Source organism: Hirundo rustica, chromosome 4 (assembly GCF_015227805.2).
Source record: "Hirundo rustica isolate bHirRus1 chromosome 4, bHirRus1.pri.v3, whole genome shotgun sequence".
In the NCBI taxonomy this organism is placed as follows: domain Eukaryota; kingdom Metazoa; phylum Chordata; class Aves; order Passeriformes; family Hirundinidae; genus Hirundo; species Hirundo rustica.
In genome coordinates this window covers 70,818,981-70,828,866 of record NC_053453.1, presented here as the reverse complement: position 1 = coordinate 70,828,866, position 9,886 = coordinate 70,818,981, and the positions used below count along the sequence as shown (strand labels likewise).

General features: G+C 41.0%; 1 long non-coding RNA gene across 3 annotated transcripts in view; it reads left to right on the top strand.

Annotated features, from left to right (window-relative positions):
• Positions 1-2,247: 2,247 nt before the first annotated feature.
• Positions 2,248-9,886, top strand: part of LOC120751860 (uncharacterized) — a 59,556-nt gene continuing 51,917 nt past the window's right edge. For all 3 annotated transcript variants that reach the window (XR_005700545.1, XR_005700546.1, XR_005700544.1), the window contains exon 1: positions 2,248-2,358. This is a non-coding gene — a long non-coding RNA (uncharacterized LOC120751860). The remainder of the gene's footprint in view (positions 2,359-9,886) is intronic.

Here is a 9,886-nt window from a genome sequence, read left to right as displayed (position 1 = left end):
GAATACATTTAGCTACATTTTGTGTATTATCCTTTACACTTATTTCCAGCCTTTACTGTTCTGGCATATGCAGCAAATGTTTAAACAATAGCATGCAGTTATGTTTTGTTGCTCTATAAAAACTAATGCATAATAAGGACCCTGATTAAAATTAATTATTGCATAAGAGTAATGGGCAGCTTTTTCCTCTTTGTAGCTTCTGTGACATTTTAAACTTACTTTTCTAACATGTTTAAGAAGTGTTTTAAATTCTGGGCTGATATTTTGTAAATTTTGTGTTTCAAATACACACAAAAATCATTTTTGATGTGCGAGGTTGGCAGGTGATAAAACATCAAATTGAAGCTGAGATGCTTAATAATCATAAGAGTCTTTTGCTGTGAGTTTACTCTAATCCTACGAACATTATTTCTGCTGTACATGACAAGACGAAAGAATCAACAAAACACCACATCAGAAAATTAATTCTCTTCCTGTCATCCAAAGCAGTGAAGCTCCTCTATTTTCTTTTTCTCAGCTGCCAGTACATCATGGTGATGGGTCTGATCTCGGCTTTGCACTGATCCACAGAGTGGCCCTGACGTGTTCCTTATACACCTCTGCCTTAGTTTCCCCATGGGAAATGGTGCTCCTTAAATTCCTCTGTAGGAGCTGTCTATCTAGATTTACTCCTTCAGCACCCCGCCACTGCCAGGAGAGAATATTCCTGTTGGAATTTCTTGCAAGAAAATAAGATTTCTTTTGGGGCCAAATTGCAGTAGAGGGAAGACAGGGAGGCATGAGGATTATCTTCCTTGTGCTTTGGATTGGTTAAGGGATCGCTTTTGTGAAGTGTCTTCCATTTTGGGGACCATGATAGTATTTCTAATTGCTGGAGCTTGCACATGAAAACACCAGATGGGCAAAATCCAGGATCCTGTGGCATCCTTTGAAGATCCATTTCAGTTGGGGAACTGTCCCTCTGTGCGTTCAGGGAGACATGGGCAATGTCAGCCACTCATCCATTTCGTTTTTCAGGGAAGTGCTACAAGGTTGTGCGGCTTACAAAAAAGCTGTTTGCGATGGTGATGCTCACACTGGGCAGGAGTGGAGCCTTGAGACTAAATATACACTGTATACACAAGGGGTATAAGTGACTTATTACGTCAAGTTCTTTGCAAATGTTGTAATACTTGATTAAAAGCCAGTGCTTATCAAAACACTTCAAAAAGTCTTGATATCACGTAAGATGGAAATGTTTTTTTCCCATCGTAGACTTAACACGGGAGAATGTTTTGGCAAAGTACAGTCAGGAGGAAAATAGTCGGTATAAAATTAATTTAAAATCTCAAGGCTTATTTGTGTTTACTTTTTTTCCACTAGGTTTTCAAAGATACCTTTAGGTAGCATGCATACAGCATGCCCTGAGGGTACAGTAGAGAGTTAACAAGGATTTTGCTGTGGCCCAGGCAAAGTGGAAACGTTCTGTTCTTTTGTCCAGAGCTGTCTCTTGAGCTCTCAGTAGAGTAACATCTAAAATATAAACACTTTACTGCCTTTCTGTTCAAAAGAGATGCACAGAAAGTTTTTCATGAGAATTTTTTAATAAGTGAACTGAGAATTGTAAATTTGTAAATACATGTATTTTGCAGCATGCCATTGCTGTTACTTGTTTCTTTTGCTTACCTATTGAGATTAACAGTTCATGATTTTAAAGTCTGATGCACAGAAACAAAATATTTATTATTTCTTTTAGGTAAGATGTGATAGAGTGGAGTACTCTGTGTAGTGTAGTAATAGCGTGTGTTGAGTGTAATAATGTGAAGTAAGAGTAATCATTGCAGAGGGAATATAATCTCCGGGAGCAAATGTTGCATTGCCAGGTGATTTCATGTCCTGTGGAGCAAAGCTACCTTTCCATCTTGGCTGCTGCACACATGGGACAAGACTGAAAGACAGAAGACATGAGGCTGAGATCCAGGCTTTTCCTCAGGTCTGTGCTGGAAGTTTTTCTTGTTATCTTCCTTGAATCTTGAGCCTTTCCTTCCTTGCCCCTCCCATGTTCCCTCTCCTCCCCAGCTCATTGCAGCTCTGGCGCTTCTCTGCTATACCCTTGTAGGAGAAGGGAATACAGGAGACCTCACTCCTGGTAAGTGTCAGCTGTGTAAATTACCCAATACAGCCTCGCCCCCTAATGAGTCACAGCTGTATCCAATAAAGATAAGTGTGATTAAAGGGAGTGGGTTAGGTGGTGAGGGGGAAATCATGAAGGAGAGACAGGAGCCTTGAGGAGGAAGGCTCCATGAAGAAGAAGGCTCCATGAAGAAGAAGGCTCCATGAAGAAGAAGGCTACTGAGGAGAGAGAATCACTGCTGTGAGGTCAGTCTGGGTGTGCAGTTATAGCCTGCTGTTGGAACCTCCATTCACAGTCTAGCTGGGTAAAAGCCTGCAGTCACAGTCTGCACACCAATCCCTGCAGCCAGAGTCAGTGAATGGGTGGAGCCAGTATGGCTTGAGCTGTAAAGAGGAATAAACCAGGACCCTTTTTATGGTGTGATAAACAAGAAGTCTGTGTTTCAGCTCATTTCTACCCTCTAATAAGAGGGCTGCTGCAACATGTCCTCTCCTCCTTGCTGCACCCTAAAAGCTCTGGCATAAACCTCAAATTAAACTGTGCATCAGGGATTATTAGCTTGGTTTCTGCCACATGGTTATGATGTGCTCTTGTCCATCTCACTGGTTGGACATTGACATTTGGGACCAGTGAGAGCATATTTTTGCCATTACAAATCAACAGAACAGGAATATAAACAAAGCTCAAAAAATCAAGACATCTAAATACCCCTTTCAGATTCATGAATATGCTATATATAAGCCTAACTTCTGAGAGTTCCTTTTATTCTCATGAATATCATTTACATTTGAGCAAATGTAAATTCATTTCCACTTTTGATGCTCTGGAAGCTGCTTGTGGAAAGTGCCCTTTAGTCCATCCCAGTTCAGGCCCCAGTGCTGCATGTACAACCCTGGGATTTCCAGAGCATTTGGCAGTTCTGCTCCATCTGTTTTTCCTTTTTTTTCAGCAATCTAAATTCATATTGTAAAATTTGTAGTAGTGCAAAGAGCAGGGGTTTTGTTAGTGTTATTGGGCTTATGATGTAGAAAATAAAGAACCTGCTTCCTACTGTTCAGCAGAATTCCTAGGAATTTTTAACACCTTTATTTAATACTTGAAATAGGTATCTTTATCTTTCTAAATGATTTTAAACAGTTTTTCCTCAATGAGCAGCTGTATAAATAGGCACTGGGGTGCATAGAAAATGAGTGTTGTAGGTTAGCTGGCCTCACAAGGGATGGTAAGACAACTAATTTCTGTACCTCCATGGTAGTATCTGGCCTAATAGGGCACCTCTACACCAGGTTTCAATTCAAGGCTTCTCAGCTACTGGGTTGCCACTATTAATAATTATACTGTAGAAGCAGTGGTGGGTAGATTTTAAAGTGTTTCACTGGGTTACCTACTGTATTCTTATTTTATTTCACACTTGGAGAGGTTATAGGATTTTACCTCTGATTCAGTTCATCACAGGAATTCCGGACTTTGCGGTTAGCTGAGATTGTTGTACACACTTTGTTCTCTTGGTGTTCTTTCTGTCTTTTGTCCAAAATCACCTGCGTGGTGTTTCTGTCCATCCCTAGTGCCAGAAAGTCAGAACTGTTATGCATTGTGGGGTTTTAAAAGTAATAGATTCTGATTTCCCTTTTATTAGACCTAGCTGTCTGTCTTTATAGTTAAGGCTCTTCGGCTCTCAACAGTAACCTTCAGCACTTTAAAAAAGGAAACTGAGATTTTCATATGATCACAAGCATTGAGACTTTAAGGTATTCCAAGACAATAGAAAAAGTTCATGGGTGTTTGCAGCCCTGGAACTTCCTGGAGCACACCATTAAAAGGGGCCAGAAAGACTCTCAGGTTATGCGTTCTTCCCACAAAGATGATCTTTCACCTTGTGGTGCATGATATACCAAGTAAAAAAAAAAAAAAAAAAGGCAGTGTCTCTCATATCCCTGTTCTCCGTAGAGTAGATTTGGGAACAGAGGGATACTGAGAATGATGAACTGCATTTAATGAAGGCAACACTTCTGTTCATTTTGCTTAGATAACTTTACCTGAAGAATAATTTTCTCAACATTTTATTTGAATTCCCCAAAATTTAATTGAAGAAGAGGTAGAAATTAGCACGTATTTCTGTACTGTGAATTGCTCAGACACTTTGACAGACTCTGAAGAGCTGTGCCTTCCAAAGGAGTATTCCTCTCTAAATCTTCTCCTTTCATTGGTCTTTGCTTGTATCATCGGCAGGGCAGGGAACTTCTCTCCTGCTTCCCTGTTTCCTTCCTCCCTAGACCTGCAGAAACCAGGCATGCTCAGCCAGCAGGACTTTCCACTTCCCAGTGGAGGTCAATATTCTGGGTTTTATTGCTTAAAATCTTCAGGTCCCTGATGCGAGTCTGTTCTGAAACAGTTTTCTCTGCTGTTTTTCTGTAACATTTTCTGTTTGCATACAAATTTCTCCTAGGAATTGCACCAAAATGCCTCCACCCCTTTTTCTGGTGCTTGCTAGTAAAGCTTAAAGTCGTGTTGGGGCTTGCAGTCCTTGCCAGGCTTTCTTGCATCTCATTCTCAGACAATTGGCAAGATTTACAGTAGCCTGTTATTTATTCCTGAATTTAAAGACCTAAACTTGCTATTCACCGACTTCTCACTTTTGCCAGTTTTGCAGCAGTGGCACTGCTCTGATCTTACTGATTTGTTTCAGCTCTCAGACCATTTTGTAGTGATGGATGAAAAAGCAAAGAAGAGTTTAAAGCTACATTCATTCATCTCTTTGTTATTTTAATGCTAAAACCCAAGGATAAATATTATTGTTACGTTACTGCTGATTAAAATGTACAAGAGAAAAGTCCTGTTTTGAAGATCAGAGTTCTTCACTGAGGAGAGGGGATGACAGCCCTGTTGAAAAGGGTAAAAGCTGAAGAGCCTGGTAGGTATGTCCATTTTCAATGTGTGCCATGTGTGCTGAGGGTGACTTGGTTCACACAGAATATTTGCAGGCAGTCAAAAATAGAACTCATAACTTGCATGCTTGTGCTTCCTCGGCCCAATCTCTTCAGAAACAAATCTCCATGTTACTTAAAAAGAGCAGAACTGAGACATGGCTGTTGGAGTTTTCATCAATTGCCTGTTGATGTGGGGTGAAAAAGCAAGGGACAATGTACAGGGAGGCTTAAGCAGATGTTGTGAGTGCTGCACTTGCCCTGCCTTGTAGTATTTTGATCTTCACTGCTGTCAGTCCAGCACCTCCTTTAAGCACTGATTAATACAAATATTTCAAAACTAGTGCCACTACAGTGTATTAATCTGTTCCACTTAGGACTGGGCATTATACATAGTAAATAAGCTGCAGACAATGGCAGTCTTGGTTGCAGCTGGCTTGTTTCCTAAATATTAATGCTAATACTAAACTGAAAAAGTAAAACAATTTAAAAGAACTGATTGCAGAATCTGTACAGGTGTAAAAGTTAAGCATATGGCAGAGAGGAGATTGCCAATGAAAATGACAGATGATTAACATTCATTAAAACTTTCAATTAACACCTTGAAAATCTCCATAAAATAATACTGCATGTAAATAATGTGTGATTTCTCCGAGCATTCTTCTACCTGTTTTCAAGGGAAAGGAAGAGTGCGAAAGAGAAGAAGGGAATTCTATTCCAAAAATACTTACTATGAAGATTTTTTTCAGCCCTTGGAGTTAGTTTTGGAGCTCAGTAATCTAGAGAGGAGTAAGAACAAGTTTGAGCTGTCAGTATGGGAAAAGATGTGATCTGGGTAAAAGTTACTCCTGGGTTTTCCTGCCCATATTTTTATGGTGGGCATGAGAGAGAAGCCCTGACAAACTGCAGGGCAGTGTGAAGGATGCTCTGATCAGCTGGCTAATTACAGAGATTAGAACATGACAGTAGTGGCAGTCCTGCCTGTGTGGTTTCACACTGCTGTCAGCTTCAGCAGGATCTCTCCTTATGGAGAATTCTACGTCTGTGCTTCTTCCTGTTGGTGCATACACATCGGCTAAGGAAGAAACCTTTGTATTGTCTGGGTGAGCTTTATGAAAGTAAATTAAAAAATCTTCATTAAGAGCTGACTTAGATGCTAGTTCTTAATGTCTGCTGTTAATTACACTCAAAAAAGCTTCCAAAATCAGGCATGCCCTTGGGTGCTTGTGTTACTGGAGGGAAAGAAGCGTCTCAGTCTTGCAAAAGCAGGTGTGTGCTTTAACCAATGAAAGTAAATTCATGTGAATATTACCTATGGATTCGCTGACCCCTGGGATTTGGCTTGTTTATTTACTGAAGCATCTATTGACACTAGCATGTGCTAGTCTTCTCCCTTTTATTATAGAGCACTTCTGTGGTCCTGGCTGGACTCAAGTGCTGCAGAGCTCTGAGCTTGTGGAGAGCCAGACTTCAGGCTTGATTTCCTCTACCCCATTCCTGTTTGACGTTCTTGTACTTGTTTCTTTGTCACCTGTATCTCCTCTTCATAACTGGATACAGTCAGGGCACAAGTCTGTCATTTTAAAATATAACTTCCCTCTCACCCACCAATTCCTTCCTTTTTTTTTTTTTTGAGATGCTATTCCATGGGTTAAGAGTGTGTATGTCATTACGTTTTCACGCTGTTGGTGTCTTAGAGCTGCCGTTTGTTTGATGTAGCTGAGGGCTCATCAAGAGGATGTGATGGCTGGTAAAAATACTGTGAAACAGCTTCATTTGTAAAGCTCTCTGCCTTCCTGACTTGGCCTAGGTCCATTATGCTTTGGGTCCTGTCCATACTGCAAAGCCTGGGTCTGTATTTTTCTTGTGATGGTTTTGTGACACATTTTGGATTTTGGCAATTCAAAGCACCTGAGCTACTGGGCAGATAGCACGGCAGAGTGGGGTTGGGGGTGATTTTTCTACAAAATGCCATTGAGATGTGTTTCATGTCCTGAGTTGTAGGTTTATGGGTGTTAGAGGATGAGAGGTCTGCCAGAAAGGTTGAATGAGCCGAATTTGGCATTCCAGGTATTCTTTATGCAGGATGAGTGCTGGGATAACTGTCCTGTCAGACTGCTTCGGCTTGGAGTGTCCTCACAGTTTGTTCCAGAAAGGAACAGGGAGAGAATGAGATGGTTTTTCATTCAGTGTGGACAATCAGGGCACGTCAATACAAGAGTAAAATACGAAATGAGCTAAATAAATCGTGTGCATGCATTCACTCTTCCATGAGAAATGAGAAAGCTGGGTTGGAGAGACAGCATCAATTTTAGCAGACTTGCAAAGGGCCTTGACCTCTCCATTTGGTCCTGGGGACCCCCTCCCTGAAGGAGAATATAGATGATGGGGTACAGTTAAATAAAGCTATAATTAGAAGCAACAGGAGGGGAAAGAAAAATCCATCAGTCGGCTATCTTTTTGCATTTGACTGCTCCTGGATTGCTGTTCTCAAAAGCGATCTACAGTGGCATCTCTTGGCTTCCTGGAAGGCAAAGGGAATTTTATAACTGACGTCAATGGGAGCAGAATGAGGCTGATGCTAAATGCTTTTTATATAGCCCTGTCCCTAGTGTGCGGTCATTTTCATTGTTTTCCCTGATATTTTTGTGGGTGTTACAGAGATCAAGAAGGAGAAAACTGTGATTATGAAACCCCCAAACTGTGAGAGAGGCTCTGGGGGGCTCATGAGTGCTGTCACTTCATGTTACAGGTCAGAGTAGCTTTCAGTGTCACGCTATTACTTTGAGCACCTTTCATTCCCAGAGGACATCAGGAGTGTCCACCCTGTCTCAAACAAGAAACCCCAGAGCAGTTCTGCAGCTGAGTTCATGATTTGCTGTGAGTGAGAAGAGTTCAGCCCTTTGGATTCCGGTGTGTGTTGCCTGGCTGAAGTCTGACACCGCTCCCGTGCTCTTGGCTCAGGATGTATGGAGAATACATATTTTCTTGCAGCAATCTGACAGGCTGATCCATGGTGAGACCTTTGCAGTGTGATGTCTACTCTCCCTTGATCCGTGTCTGACATCTACGAACGTGGATGGCCGATACGTGTGTGTGTGTAAGGGCTGCTCAGAGCCGGGACTTGCTTGTTGTAGCACTGGAGCTAATCTCTTCACTCTGCTAAGGTCAAGGTTGAAAAATGACTCCAAAGAGCAAAGAAAGGGAAGACAGGTTTGAAAATGGATACAGGTAGAACAGGCAAAATATGCCGCTGCAAATGCTGATTTGTAATCTCTCCCTTCCTCTCTTGCCATCCCTTTTTCTTTCACCGTCGCAGGTTGTTCATTAAGTATTTATTGAGCTGTGTGGTAAAAAGAATTTGTTTAACAGCTGAATTGCTGATTTTTGGATTAGGCAATTAGGTGGTGGATTTAAATTTGGAGGATTTGTATTCGCCAAGTGTTTGGGGGTGAGGTCAGAAGTTCCTCCCTTACAGCATGTATTTTCATTTGCTGCAATACAGTGGTGTCCTCATGGTACGTGGGACAAAAAAGTGATTAGGCTGATCAGCCTCTGCTGCATCTCTAGGGGAATGCTTTTTAGGGCAATCAGGAGAAATCTCTGTGGAATGTAATGGCATTTGTTAGGCAACCCAAGTTACCCTTGATCCTACAAACTGCTCTTTCGGTATTTAACAAGAATGAAAAAAATAAAAGGAGTTGACCACTGTTGCTTTTTTGCCTCTCTTTAAGGAATGAGTAATAGATATTTGACTCTGGCAGGAGTGTGTCCTGCTGTAGATATGTTTCTGTTTTTAATTGAGTGGTTTAAGGATTGTGTGAGAGAGAGTCTTAGTGTTGCCAGGTTAGAGGATGCAATAAGCCTGCTTTTCAGTAGTCATGTACTATCATATATAATACAGTATTTTTTGAACTTATGCTGTGTAGCATATAAGAAGAAGCCAAGTCTTGCACTGAAAAACGTTGGTTTCATGTATCTGTTTTGTATATTTCTTTGTATTACAGTATTTTAACAACACTAGCCAAGGAAAAAAAACCCCTCTCTTTACCTCAGTATTGATTTTTAGTATAAAGAAATAAGTTTTCTGTGTGTAGGTGTATCATCTTTATATCTACTCTGAAAACCTTGCATGAAAAGAGCACTGAAATTATGATTAAGTGCTGCAGATTTGTAGAAGTGGACTCTTTAAGACAGCCTTTAAGTGTGCAAGATAAGATAACTTCCTGCTCCAGAGCTCATTTAAAATTATGCCTATGAACTCCTGACACAAGAAGTGTCTGCTGTACTGCAGTGGCAGCAGTCATTCACACCTCAGCAGCCCTTCAGGTGAGTCTTTTTGTCTACCTGTGGTGGGTTTTTCCTCAAAGTGAGGCATGTTTGTTAAATGCCCAGTTGTGCAAGTTGTTTTGCAAGAGGAAAACCTTCATGGAAACTTCTACAGAAGAGCGAAAGTCAAGGGGGCTTTGCATGCAGCTGTCTGAACCCCTCTGGCTCGTGATCTGAGAAGAAAAAAAGTTCACCCCTCATTCATGAGGAGGCATTTTTTGTTGTTGTTGCATTTATAAAGCCTGAGATTGTCTTTGTTCGAAAGGAATTTTGGAATTTCTTCTGCTTGGAGCATACCATGTCCTAGCATCTTCCAAGTTTAGCACAGCGTTTGCTTTCAGTGTTGGAAAGCCAAAGCTCTTGTAAAGATTTTAAATTATCTGATAATGTTTAATCAGTTCATAGACTCTGTGTGCTTGAATAGTAAGCACCCCTGAAGAGCTTACACCTTTAAAAAAAAAGTGAAGTACACTGATAATATTGCAGAGTGTGGAGAGGTTTAAAATTATTGGAGCACTTA